This window comes from Haemaphysalis longicornis, unplaced genomic scaffold (genome assembly GCF_048455015.1).
Source record: "Haemaphysalis longicornis isolate Haplotype H1 unplaced genomic scaffold, Haemaphysalis longicornis Haplotype H1 scaffold_9, whole genome shotgun sequence".
NCBI classification, from domain to species: Eukaryota; Metazoa; Arthropoda; class Arachnida; order Ixodida; family Ixodidae; genus Haemaphysalis; species Haemaphysalis longicornis.
In genome coordinates this window covers 117,145,256-117,160,300 of record NW_027526460.1, presented here as the reverse complement: position 1 = coordinate 117,160,300, position 15,045 = coordinate 117,145,256, and the positions used below count along the sequence as shown (strand labels likewise).

General features: G+C 43.9%; 1 long non-coding RNA gene across 1 annotated transcript; it reads left to right on the top strand.

The window, feature by feature from the left end:
- Window positions 1-1,318: 1,318 nt before the first annotated feature.
- Window positions 1,319-7,775, top strand: LOC144152124 (uncharacterized). Its single transcript, XR_013319068.1, has 3 exons — window positions 1,319-1,425; window positions 5,284-5,384; window positions 7,637-7,775. It is a non-coding gene; the product is annotated as an uncharacterized LOC144152124 (long non-coding RNA).
- The last annotated feature ends 7,270 nt before the right edge of the window (window positions 7,776-15,045 follow it).

Here is a 15,045-nt window from a genome sequence, read left to right as displayed (position 1 = left end):
TGCCATCTAAGCGCCAGCCTACCTCGTTTTCTAGACTGGGCCTGAAGTGACTCTCATCCCACTGAAAAGCTTGCCTGTGTCCAATGCTGGCCATTACGCAGCTCACGTCGATCACTTCAAAAACACGTTTAGTGGTATTGCAGCGCCATCTATGACAGTAAGAGGTAAACAAGATAAATAAGCGGCCATCTGTGAGGTGCCAGCAGCCCTGGTCAGCAGACTAGCTTTAGTTTTAGGTCCGTGCTATGGAAGCTTTTTGTCGACGTCACGAAACACACCATTTAGCGGGAGAAATGAAATTTTGCTTAAAATGTTTAGTTTCTCGGTGAATGAAGCATCGTTTGCTGCCGCACAATTGCTTAGGGCACTATGAAACACCAAAGCTATCGAATAAAACAAAGTTGTATTTCTTTGACAAGGAACTCAAGTCATGTGGTGCCGTTTCGCAACTTTTTAGGTAGCGCTGATTTGTACGCTAAGAATGGTTCTGCGTTTGGGTTTCTCGAGTGTTCGATAACTTCCTCTTTGAGTTGTCAGAGCATGTCGTATGAAGAGGGGTAGTGACCGAAGCGAAAATATAATGTGCGAAGAGGTACTGACATCGATAGGAGGAGCCAAGAGCCAAGAGCGAAGCCAAGCCAAGAGCCAAGAGCGTGCCTTTTATTTTTAGGGTGCTGGAATTTCGACGCTGGTCATGCTGACAGTTCAGCTCGTGATGATGTGGCAAACAATTACGAATGGAGTCTTGCCCCCCCGCATGCCGTTGACGATCGACTATTGTCCCCAAAATCAAACCTACGTGGACCAAGCTACGAATATTTCGTCCTCAACGCCAAAGAACAGGTAGTGCTTCTTGGGTTTCAGGATTTTTTAGTATTACCAGGTTTACTCGAATCTTGTCGGCATTTTGTATAGCTGTTGACTCATATAAAAATTTTGAATCCTTTGCAAAAATCCGTGTTTGTTGCTGGAATGTTCACAGAGTTGCTCTGGTATCAAATGGTTTAGCATAATAATTGTACGCTTACGTAGATTACACCTTTAAATATATTTTTTTTTATTGAAAGGCGTAGTTTGATAAAGCAAAACAACAATGCTGCATAATATGCTCACGATTGGCAAGGTCACTGTGCTGTTTATTTGAATGGCAATTCTGCAGATTAAGCTACGAAGATATTTTCTTGTGGCCTACTTCGTCGGTTACCGAAATAAATTGTGTAAATACAGTGAAAAGCTATGAGCGTCAATCAACCATTGATTATTTACCCTCAAAGCATGAAGTATTTCTGGCACCACATAAAGTAGTGTTCTTTTTTTGCAGCAAAGAAAATGCCCATGCTTGGTATAATCTATCCCCTTTTTGGAGTTGCCTTTTCAGCACCGGAGGTACAGTTGTTCTGGGGGCTCTGATAAGCGTTGCAACAGGTGAGTTGGCATGTTTTTGCTGTAGATCTGTGTTGCAGTAATCTTGCAGAATGCAAGATGGCGAATTCGAACTTAAAAGGCGCCAGTGTTTCATAGCAAATTTGTCTCAATGGATATCTGAGAAAGTTTAGTATTTTTTGAGACACAGATGGCCAAGTACATTCAGGGCGAAAACTCATTAATGTTTCTGAAACAACTGTCTCCCCTCAAAAAAACTACTGCCTGGCATGCTCATGAGGAATTCCGTGTCGTTTCGCAGTAGCTTATCACGTATTGTATTAGTGTTATAATTACCTGTAAAATAGATTTGAAAAACTGCTAAAAGTGATTGCGGGTGTGACACAGCACGCGATAGGATGGGCCGAACTATAGAACAGTAGAAATTAGCATATATTGATGAATGGATGATTGTAATTATATTATGTAAAATATGGTTGGACGTGATGATCCAGTACGGCACTAATGGCCGTGTTAAACTAAAACTAAACTAAAACTAAAATTATTGTTTTAGTTTTAAACCTACACGGACTGAATCCGTGTCGACCCTTGTACTCACCGTCGAAATCTTGTATTAAAGGTGTTATCGCTATCTTATGTCAGTTGTTTTGGGTCATTGTTATTTTGCATTTTATGTGTGCATTGGCTACAGGTTTTTGTAAAGTATAAAGCGTCATGCTATTGTTTTTTGGCAAGAGGTGACCGACGTGATTTTTTCGTATTTAATGTTTACTAGATACGTATTTTCTACGTGCTCCTGTTCCGTTTGTTGTGTTATGTATGGTTTTTGAATGCTTTTTGCCATCTTTGTAGTACTCTTACGCAGGTTACCACCCTTACTCATTGCCGTTCCAGGGTCTAGTGGGTATAAAATAAATATATAAATAAACAAATAAATAAATATATATGCGAATAATGAAGTAAAGAAGTAATAAAACACGCATTTAAACGTAGTTGCATGGCGATAGAATCGCTAGCTGGGCCCCACGTTCAGATATTACACTACCTTTACTCCAAACTATAAACATTTACCATGGGTTGACAATATTGCACAATTGCGTTTACTTTTCCATTTCTATATTACCCTCAATCGCACAGGCATTGTACAAGAAAGTGGGTATATCTGACGAACTAATTTTCTGTGTAATCAGATGCAATAAATAAACATGCACAATAGCACATGTGCAAAGGGGTTTAGCTGCAGGAAAACCGAGTCCGTCAGAGAGGGATCGAGAGGCAAGTACAGGCAAGCAAAAGCAGTTGTGTTTTTTTTTCTGGGTGCCAGCACGGCATTGTGCTGTTTTTCATTGATTACCCATTAAAAACCTTGTTTTTTTTTGTTTAGCCCTTTTGTTAACCTTTTAACAGACTACACCCATAACTGGGCTGAACTAGTGCGTAAAATCACTTGCTAAAGTTCTTAAGTTTTTTGCCGTAAAGAGTGCCACAGGGGTCGATATTATCGCCATTGTTATGTAACACGTACATCAATGATTTGGGCTCTGTCACAACAAGGATTCGCCTGTTTGAGTATGCAGACGACAGCGTTCTCGACATTGTTTTGTTTTTATTTCACAAATTCATTTTCTTAAATCACATGCAATTGAAGTTATGAACTGGTATTCAAATAACCCTACTTGTGAAAACACGAAAAAAAAAACAAAATGTCTGTGTTTCTGCAATGCTCACAAAAACCCACTGCCCCCCGATTTTACTTCATACCTCAATGTGCACAGATTGCCTTTGCGTTGCTCTTAACTTTTGGACAAGTGCGAAGTATCTAGCCGTATATTTTGGTAGCGGTATGACTTGTAACACCCAGTTGACTTAGGTTTGAAACAAGTTTCGGGAAGCATCTTATGTTTTATGTGACGTATGGTTTTGCATGACATTCCCCACTCTCAAAGTTATTCCCTGCTGAATTGCTACATAATTCTGAGGTATGCGATATTTCTGTTGAACTATTGCTCTTTTACCTTGCGTTGCAAAGTAAACTGCACAATACAAAAACACTCTTCTCACCTTTGCCTACAATTTAGAGATCCCCGTTAACGTAAATTCCTTCATATGTTGAGGACTTCCTACTACCGAAGCCCTCTTTTTTCAAACGGTTTTGTTAAAGAACTTCTGGGGCAGCTCTTTTTCGTAGCCTCGTGCTCCTGTGCGAGCGTTAAAATATGATTCCCGATTCATTACTGCGTTGCTACGCACGTTTTGGTCCCTATGTCTGGCTTCATTATGTCCAAAAACTTTAAACCTATTATCCCATGTGATATTTTGATTCCTCTCTACGTGGCAAAAAAGCTTACCTGCGTAAAAACCTTTATGTTTTGTTTACGTCTCGCTAATAGCATTTAATTGCCTCTGCTAACTGTCGGGACGGCGTAACGAGCTTTGAGTAGCTTGAGCTGACGCGTTGTTGATTTGTGTTTTTAAGAGAATAAATAAAGTTATTGCTATTACCATTACTATTCCCATAAATTCCAATTACCCTTTAAATACTATTACTATCGCTATTCCAATAAATGCCTACAACGTTTTCTAACGAAAATTTTCCCTTAGCTATTACTATCTGCCGTCTACAAACGAAGGTTTCTATCTTCTGCGTTTCCTCACGTAGCAGTGTCGTTAAAATGTGTACGTGTACGTGATTCAATCACCCACATTGCACTGGCTGATTCCGTCAGCTCGCGGCTTTATTACGTGTTTGGAAATCTTGTTTTTCGCCTCAAAAGATGAACGGCTGGAACTGTAACAGCTTTGTAAACTGGAACAGCATTGTAAAATACGGCTAAACGCACCCCCTCAGCACTTAGCCTAGCCTAAGAAGAACGCCGGGAAACGAAAAAAACCTATCAAAGACTAAGAAAACCCAGCAAAACTTAGCAGCACCGGAAGAAACTAGGTCGACCCGCAGCACCGGTGTTTTTTGTTTTTGCAACTGAACACCTGTTTACAACTTTTCAACACCCTACAAAAACCGAGGGGGCTGCAGTCGGTCAACACTTTCTTTCCACACAAAACTTATGTAAACCTACAAATTACGGTGTTGAAACCTAAGAAAAAGGGCATAATGATTTCCCAACGCCCTTATTCCACCAGACTCATTAAGGGTAGTTTATTCACCTGCAAAAAGAAGCTGCCTATTTCACTACAAGGCGAAATAGTAGCATTGCATTGACCTGCTATGGATAGCTGTGCATTTAGCCCTGGAAAATGTGTGACCGCCTTCCCACTATTGATTTATCATGCCAAAAAATGTCAGTTCTAATTTACTGATGTCGTGTTTTGACAAAGTGACACACGTTCTTTTTTTTAAATCTTCCGGGCATGCTCCGTTTGCAGAAGATGCTGCGTAAATATTCCTAGCCTGTTCCTCTATACATTAACATAAAACATTAAACAAACAGTGGGGAGTTGATGTCTTCCCAATCTAGCATAATTGTAGCCGGCGATTGAGTGCCACTGTCATCTATCTCTTCAGGTTCTCCACATTTTCCATTATTTATATTGGGCAAATTTTTTAGTTCGGCCAAATAACACTGTGAAACTTGTAAAAGCCCTTTCTCTGCGCTAGTTTGCTTGTGAAGCAGTCTTTTAATTATAAGCTACTCCATTTTGATAAGGGCCCCATTTATGACAAGAATTTTAATGATAAGCTACTTCATTGTACCGTAAAGTAGTTAGGAACTAGTTAAATTTACGTTTTAAAGATAAGCGGAATGTGCTATCTTACTGAACCGTGATATTTGATTTATGAATTATTGTTGTGATGGGTAAACAGTGTATTATTCTGTCTAACACCACTGTCTTTTCTATGCCAATGTGTTGTACATTTTGTTAATTATCTTTCGATGGCAGGTGAACATCGTCAACCCCTTGCACCAGCAATGCACACAAACAGCTTCTTTTTCAAGCTGTGGCAAAGGGTACGAGAAGAGGAATGTGTAGAAGCTGACGAAGTAAGTTGTAGCCTTACTTACTGTTTCCAATGTGTGACACCCCACCTCTGTGGAGGCTCTTTGCTGGATAATTGCTACATTTGGGAATCGCGTTTAATACGTATCAGCACATTGACCTTGAGAAGACAATAAGTATTGAAAAATGACATCGCCAGCGCTCTTACTACAGAGCAATCACAACGTCGGCTGTAACCAGTGGTTGAGAAAGAGTGAAGCAGCAAAACCCGTTCGTGTTATCTTAAAGGTTACAAACCTACGGGAATGATCTTAACATGGGGTCGGCGGCTCGTCTCTTTCTCAACAATTTGGCGCCGTAACCCCGGAAGTAAAAGGATGCACTGTGGTGTCGGTTGCTTCCAAAACCAATGGTTTTCCAGCAAAAGTTTGCAGCTTCGTATCCTCGCCTGAGGTAATGAAGCATCGTCCTTGAGGACGAACCACAGTATTTTTTGTCGCCTCGCACAGGAGACGTAGCCTCCATCTAGGAACCAGTGTCGTTGCAGAAGCAGCATGAGACACTAGTCTTGTCTCAATTTTCGGAAATGGATGCACTTCCAACTTATGGGTCATTAATTGAAGTATTTGGCTGGTGTTGCAAATCAAATGGCTTCCTGAAGCTGTCAGTAACTGCTCCGCATTCATCAGGGCTCTAAATATCGACAAGGAACAATAATCTTCTGCCTGCGCTCTTCAGCTGAGTCACTTCATGATAGAGCGGAGGGAGATCTTGTGCGAGCTTTGTTTCGACCTGTAGTTCACTTTCATTTTCGTGTTGCACGCTCATCGGAAGAATATCAATTATCATTAGGCGTACGATGTTGTCGGCCCGTTCAATGATGTCACGCCTCCAATGTGCATCATCTCTTTGTGATAAAGCCTTCGTAGAGCTGCAGTGTTATGCTTCTAAACACACCTGACAGGGATCTTATTCAGTATAATTATTCCTTCTCAATTCTTTGTTCCTTCTCAATTCAATTGTTGTTTTCGGATATCCTAAGCGGCACGATACTAAAAATCGGTTCTAGGCAACTTTAAAAACAGGCTGCTGCCGTGCCTTGAAGGAATGTCTAATGACAATGAAAGTCTTAGATTTTTGTTCAAACAAGTTACGCTCGATGGCAGCTTTAAGTTGGTCCACAAATGATGATCACTTCATGACGTATCCTAAATTGGGGTGAACTTCAGTGACGGAACCTTGTGCCCGCTGTGCCTACCATCCAATCGCGCAAATTCTATCGCAGTTTTTCAAGTAGATGTACGGCAAGGCAATATTTTGCTCTGTCGTAGTTGTTATATTAGATATGGTATACAGCATTTGCTCTTCTATATCCTCACAGTGCTGAATATTCGCTTAACCAGCTGGTAAGGGAAGTTGGGCTGGAGCTCTGAGTCAATAGCGGTATGATCGGTGTGAAAAGTATCAAGGCTATTCAATATTGACTGAACGTTTACCGCATCAAATGTGCAATATTAGCATTAGCCTTGATGACAAGCCTCATATTTTGCGCGGTGTTTCTTCCGCTTCAACTTGGCCGTCTCAAGCGGCATTGTTGTGATCTCGCTTCTCGGTCTTCACAAAGGGTGAAGTAGTCGGAATATTTCATCGGTTTTAGCACCAAGATGTGAAAGAAAGCTGGAGAAAGAAAAGGGCCAGTTTATCTTGACGTTTACTACCTCCTGTTCTTGTAATTAACAGAAGCATTCGATAAAAGGCATCTGTCTAAGGTAAAACTGTCTCAATACAGAAAGCAGTCTCGAGAACGGCGCGCATGGTCCTAAACACATGTCCTATATTGATGACGGGTGCAGTCAATATCTCGCCTGACGATTTGCAAAGTTTTTTTTATTAGACATTGTCTTTTCAGAGTGCTGAAGAGAAATCTAGAACACCTTCGTCCTGAATAAATAGCGAGGCAGACACGTTTGTATGACTGCTTCTGCTGAGCTTACAAGACCAGTTGAATTGGGGCATATGACATTTAGTGCATTGCTCTGAAATTGTGACTGAAAGGGATGTTTGTGATTTTCGCTGAGGAACTTCGCAACCGACTCAAGAGTAGCCCCTGTTAGGGGGACGCTACATAGCACTAACGTGCTGTTGAAATGAAACTCCTTCATTATGGTCGCCACGCCGCTTTGAAAACTTACTTGGACGTATCGAAGGTTGTATTGAGAGAAAACACGTTTTTCTTACAATCGTTCAATCTTGACGAAGATATTGATGTCATCACTTGACTATGCTATTTTTGCAGACCAAAGAAGAAATGAGCGGTGACGGTCATGCCACCAAACTATTGTGCAGGGAAGTGAATGGTGGCGCCCAAAATTCTGCAGGACATGCCCGCCTCACAACATCACTCTCGTTATAACACGTGAAACATACGCTGCGCAAGCCCATAAATTTATACAAGCAGTTACATGTAGTAATGTATTCTGTTATTAGTGTTGTAATAAAGTTTCCAACCCAAAATATACATAATCGTGTGTTGCGAGTTCTAGAGGCGTTCGAAAAAAGCAAGTCTAGAACAGATGTATTTTCCCACTAACAGCCCCTTGTCTTTCTTCTTCTCTGTTCCGCCTGTGATGATGTACAAATCGCTATCCCAACCCCACAAAGGGACAGCAGCGAAGGCTGCAATAGTGTGACGCTAGTGTTCAGCTGCAGGCGTAAAGCGGTATTTTATTACTTTTTATCATTTCCATTCTAGCGGCTATTGTTTCTATCCGATCTCCGGACTGCAAATGTACTTTTATACACTGCCGTCACTGGTGCGCCCGAGTGGCTTTAAACTACAGCTAAGTCACTTTAGTGGCTCGTCGTAGATTACCCACTGCTTTTGTCACTGCCATTGCGTTTTTTTCAAACCTATGAGGCACCACCTAAATATTTGGTCTAAAAATGGTCTGACAGAGTGTCACAGCAACTCCTCAAGAAACCAACTTACACAGTGTGGTCCTAGGCAAACCTAATCATTTATGAGTACACAGATTTACGTACCGGCGGTCGTATCTGTTACAGGAGCTCTTTAGAGAGCGGATAGTTCACACACGGGCATGCATACTGGCGTAATCGTCACATGCGGAACCCAAAAACCATGATTCTGGCGAAATGTCATCGCGAGAACATGGGTCACTAGGCTTATATTAGCGTTCGGTATTGTGAGGCAAAAAACGAGTAAGCGCTCCAGACCGCGCACAAAATGCTTCCGAAGACTTCCGAGCATTACGGTTGGTCTCCTGCGTGCTGAGAAAATCCTCGGTAATAGCCGTCACTATGTAAGACGAGCAGAATAGACACAATGTTTTGGGGTCGCTCGAGCCGCCCGTGCCAAAAGAATATTGGTAAGAGTAGTGGCACCCAATACTCAATTTTGTTCTTGCGGATGATACATAAAAAAGGAACGCACATCGCAAGGTCCTCGATTGCCTTATTTTCTTCCAGAGTCCGGAGTCCAGAATGATGGCAATTTCTAGCCCGAGTAATCATTTTCCTCAGACGGCCAGTGTTTAAAAGGGTGGTCCACCCCCCTCCCTCTTTTGACTCCCACCTCAGAATGTACGTGGTTTTAAGAGCGAAGATCTCTGCGGTTATGTAAAGTCTTGCACCATTAGTGAGCAGAAAGCCCTACGAAGTGTTAATTGCGCATGCTGTAATGAAACTGTCCGAGGAGCGCCCAGGGACAAAAGGAAAGTGAACACGCTCGTAACGGATCACGCGTTGGTAACACGACTGGACAGCCGCCGCCTGCCAGTGTTCGGCGATTCTTCGTGCGGAAAGGTTTTCGCTAGTTTGGCATTGTTTTATTTTTTAACGACGCCAATGCACTGGCTCCCGCTGAATTTGATGCACCCTAAAGATAATCAGCTGTGCCAGATCAGCTGGTTGTAACATCTACCCGATAGGTATCGAGGACACAACAGCAGAAACAGGTTAGCGATACTTTGCACGAACTAGTTTCGCACAGAGTTCTTTTCTAGCGGATACGAAGGTATTCAAATTCAGAAGTATGCAGCCTGTTATTAATGGCGTTTTGGCCCAACAGGTATTGGCGATAATGGGCTAGCAACACGCGAGCAAACAATCTGATCTTATCACAAATCAACTCGCGCTACAATCGCTAAAGACAAGACCGTTTTAGCTAACCTATAAGCGGTTTAATGATCGGTTAATCCACCGTGACCAGGAAGCAAAATAAGCCACATTTTCGGGCAAGAGTGGGCACTCTGGCATAAAATTTCCAAGCAAAGGATGCAACGTTTCGGAAGAGAGAGCCATCCACACGGACAGGGATTTCGTAAGCGACATCACTGAAGATTTCCTCGAATCACGTTTCAAGATGGAGAGCAGAAGAGTAAAAAATTATGCATAAAAGCTGGAAATAAAGTCTGCTAAACGCAATGAAAAAGGGCACTGCAATGCCGGAGAGAAAACACCCACCCGAATGTTTTGGTCTCTCCATGATGCATCGGTTGCAATAGCCACGTCGGACGGGTATTCACACTGGTGAGCCAGGAGTATGTTATTCAATATCTTAGCCGGGAGAACCTTGGCATCCCTTGGAAAAATATTGTCGAACAGAATCCCTATTACTGTGGATGCTAACTTTAAGGCTGGAACTGAAATTAGTCTGTTGTTTAAGGAAGTAAGTGAAGAATTAACAAAAATGACCAGTGGGTGACCGAAACGAGACCAATATGAACTGAAAAACAGCATTGCATGTTGGAGAAAAACAGCTTGTCGTCTGGCTAGCGGGGACTCAAGGAACTTCGCGAATACATTCATTGCTAGGTATTTGAACCTGGAATTCATCATGAGACTCCATCCTCTAAGTAGAACACCCGAATAGTGGCGTAACTGGGCAGGCGTATGCAGCAGCGCAATGGTTGTCGGTCCAGCTTCACTAACGGCAGGAGATTTTGTGTCGCAGAACCAGAGAATAAGCCACACCCAAACTCTGGGATTGGACGAATACAGAGGCTGTAAATTATCAAAATGTATCTTCCCTCAGACCTGTTCCCTTCTGTCTAAGAGACACCTCAGTAGAGCAAGAGCCTGTGAGCCTTTCGCTGCTACATGTTCAATGTGCAGGCACCAATTGAATTTACTGTTGTATGTGACTCCAATGTATTTTAGCCAATCAATCTATTGCATGAATTGTTGGTGATAGGATAGAGAAATCGAGATTAGGTCTGTATGAGGGAGCTCGAGAATGGCACACCTAAGATTAAAAGAAAATGTATTGTCCAGCCGCAATTTAAGGGCATTCAATATTGACTCCGGAGAACGAAACAAAGAATGAATGTCCTACGCAGAATAAAAAAGGCGATATCACCTCCATAAGCATGTTTGTACATCTGAGTAGAGAATAATGGAGCTCAAAATCACATTGAATAATACTGGAAAGATGACGGATAACACTGGGGGCTCCACGTGTCTGCGTAGTATACCGAGATAAGGGGTAACAGTATTGAAAACAAAAGAACTCTCTCTTTTCTAGAAAAGCCACTACCCATGCGTTGACGTACTCCCAGGCGGAATAATGAGCTAGGAGATGTAGGAGAATGCCATATTACACACTGCCTTAGGTCTATGAGATGTCATGAAGGACCAAAGCTTCGACCTGTTTTTTTTCGTTGGGTCCAGTGGACGCGAAGCTCAGTCTACATGCGCCCACCAGATGGAGCACCCTTCTCCCGAACCCATATTTGGGCAGTTTAGTATGTTGTTATCACCCGAATACTTGCTAATCTAGAGAAGCAGAACGCGCTCAAGTACTTTAGCAATAGTGGATATTCGCGCTATCGACGTTATGTTATCAATTTCCTATCCAACCAAGCTCTGGCTTCTTGAAAAAAGGCAAAATCTTGACTAAGCGCCATTCAGGAAGTACCGAGGTGTTTTTAGGCGAAATATTGACTTATTTAGCCGAGCCGCCGGAACTTCATTGTCCAACAATGAAGCTCAGACAAGGTAGCCATGCACACGGACGGAGTCCTTGAGCAGCATCACTGAAAACTGCGCCGATTCAAGATACAGGATGCCAGAAAAGGGCAACTTATTCTGTAATATTACTGGGAATAAAATCTGCTAAACGTGATGAAAAAGGCCAATCCAATGCCTGAGAGATGCTACCCGCCCCAATCCATTCATCTTTCTGCGAAGGGTCGGTTGCACTAACCACGCGGGATTGGCGATCCAGGAGTATGTCATTCAATATCTTAGCCGGGAGAAACTTAGCGTTCTTAGTAACATATCATACAAAAGTCCCACTACTGTGAATGTAAACTGCAAGGCGTGAACTGAAGGGAGGGTGGTGTTTATATTAAAAAAAATCGCTACTACTGTGCATAGAAACTGCAAGGCGGGAAGTGAAAACAGGATGAAGTGATGGAGTAAGTAAAGAATTGGCAAAAGCGACCTGTGTGTGACGGGAACGATACCAACAGAAACCGAAAAACGAAAAAAAATCTGAAAAATAGCTGGTGGTTTGGCCACATGGCACTCAAGGAGATTTGCGAATGCATTCGTTGTTGGGTATCTGAGTCTGGAATTCAGGATTAGTACTTCGCCTTCTATGTTCAGCAGCTGAATCGTCGCTGTGATAATACCATCTTGACGAGGCGCAAAAGCTGGAAGACAAGAAATCCCTGTATCTAGTTCGCCTATAGCAGCTTCAAAGTCAGCCTTGCCTACATTTCGAAGGCTTGGCGGAGGAATCCTCGCCGCAAACCGCGGCTGAATCACAAGCAGTCTGCTACCGCTAACTTCGGCGGGATGAAGAAATGTGCTATAGAGATAAGAAATGAATATACTTTTGATATTTGCCCGAATACTGAGAACACGTAGTTTCTCATATGAATAAAAAAGTGCTTTAGGTGATGAGGTATTTGCAAAAAATAAACTTTACCATTCCTTCCCCATGAAAGTTGAGAGATGCGCAAAAGATAAAAGTGCGTCCATCCTCCACTGAAAGTGTTTCCAATCGATCTCCAAACCTTAAAAAACGCAAATCAGAAGCGGCGAACGGACAAATGCGACGAGGTTTCGAGCTAGTACTAATGAAATGCATCTACGAATGCTCCTAATGTATACCAATAGAGAATTACAAAGAAAGGTGTACTATTGTGGTCCTTCTTTATGATCGATGTGTGTATTGTACGTCTTATCTTGAACCATTCCTTTTTCCTAATTTTGAAGTAGCCGCTTTTGCACAATAGACGCCCTGTTTCACGCAAGCGTCCTGTTTCCAGAGATCTTATCAGGGCATTTTGGTTGACCAGCCGGTCTATGGTGAAATGCAACAGTTTCCTGGCAGGACGCCGCCAGTTCCACTAAGAAAGCTTTCGCTTTACAATATTCACCAGTGAACGAGTTAGAAGGTGGAAAGATTCGTGCATTGCTCCACACTATTTCTTGCTCGTTCGACCGACTTATACCCTCGTGTGCTCAGTGACTCGCTCTTCGCCTCCTTCCTCGTGTGCGCGTGCAAGGCATGAATTGTGGCCTTGGGCTGGGAATTTCAAATTCTACGGCTATGGGGCCGTAGGGACGCTATGACGCCAAGCAAATATGCACATTTTCGGGGTCACCAGCACCGCCCGTCGGACTCTGCTCGGGTTGAAAGAGACCTTCTTTTTAACCCCAGGGCCGTGACTCCAGTGTATACGACATGTCGAGAGTGGTCGACCAGCGTTGTCGATTTAAGTGGTCGACCACTTAAACTGCCTACGGTACGAAGACTGCCAGAACAAAGGTCCTCGCTGTGCATGTAGCGAATCAGAGTGGGAAATGACGGGCTCCTTGAATTAAGCCATAAATAAGGGTTGGCAGTCAAGAAAACCTCGGAAGGCAAAGGGGAGAGTGTAGTAGGTAACCGAAACAGATGAAGAATTCGGAGACAGGCCTCTGTTATAGTGGTCTTGGTGCCGCAGATAGCTTAAGAGGGTTCAACGCTGGTCCACCACTCTCGAAATGTCGTAGACACTCCAGTCAAGGCCCGGGGGTTGGAAAGAAGGTCCCCTTCCGCCCGAGTAGTCCGTGTGGCGCTGGCTCCCACCCCCAAGCCCAGAAAACAAAAATACCTTAACATAAATGCCCGAGAAAGTCGAGCGGAAAACCGTCCCGAGGGTAGCCTAGAGGTCATCGCGCCAGACGGGTATTCTGGAGGTCCTGGGTTCGGCTCCCACTAGGCGGGTGTTTTTTCTCCCCTTTCTATGTCATTCCAAATTCTTCATGTGTTTCAGTTACCTACTACACTCTCCCCTTTGCTTTCCCAGTTTCTCTTGACTGCCAACCCTTAATTCTGTGTTAATTCAACGAGCCCCTCAATTCCCATTCTGATTCTCTACACACAGAGCGAGGGCCTCTGTTCTCGCAGTCTCGGTGCCGTAGGTAGCTTAAGAGGGTTCAAAAAGGGTCGACCACTTTCGACATGTCCTACGCACAGGACACCTTGAGCAATCTTGGTCTCGGTATTGGTGACACCCCGGACCCCGATCCCCTATATTCACGCTGTAACGGACCGCGGTAATGAGTTTTAAGGTGAACAGTAGAAACCTCAAACGCCGGCCGTCAGAGCTGAGGTCAAGCTCCGGCGGATGGGCTCCCTGTCTGTTTACCAGGCAGTGAGCTCCGGGACCTCTCTAGCTAACAGAGTAACGCTCGAGAAGTAAGTACCCCCCTTCCCTGCTGTATACTATAGCGTATGGTATATTCTAACCCCCCCCCCCAACCAAACGATCGAGCCCTCTTCATGGCGAGAACTACAAGGCGAAGAAGCTAAGATCAGGTGACATTCTTGTTGAAGTGCAAACCAAAGAACAATCCAATAAACTCTTGAGCCAGACTGAGATGCATGATATTAAAGTATTTGTCACTCAACACCGAAGCTTAAACAGCTCGCAAGTAGTAAGTTCTGAACCTGACCTCTTGAAAGATACCGATTCTGACATCCTAGATGGCGTGCGTGACCAAGGGGTTACTGCATTCTGGAGAATGATGATAAGGCGTGATGGAAATGACATACCCACGGAGCATGTGATTCTAACTTTTGTTCGGAGCACTCTTCCCCGGTCAGTCACTGCAGGGTCCTTGCATTGCGAAGTTCGATGATACATCCCCAACCCACGCCGATGCTTCAAGTGCCAACGTTAAGGGTACAGCACAACCTTCAGCCGCGGACGTCTGACGTGCCCCAAGTGTGCAGCGCACGCTCACTCGTCCGAAAACTGTACATCTGATGTGCTGAAATGTCCCAACTGTGGACAACCACACGCAGCCTATTCCCGAAAATGTGAAAAGTTTAAAGCAGAAACAGAAATTATTAATCTCAAAGTAACACAAAACATCTCCTACCAGGAAGCGCGGAGAAAACATGCCATGTTTTCTCCTAGGTTCCAACGCGGCTAGCGCGGGGGCGGAGCCGCGTTTGGTGTCGGTGGCGACCCAGTACTTGGTCCCATCCTCGCCCCCCGCTGTTCTGCCGTCGGCAGCGCAAAACGTCGTCACACTGCCTGTGACTGCAGCAGCAGTGGCGACAAAGACTTCTGTAGATGGTGCGGCCACTTTGGTGTCTGATGCACCCACCCTCAGTGTTCCTGAGAGGTTGGGGGACATGGACTCGGGTGGGCCGGCCCTACCCTCGACGTTTGCCGTGCCGCG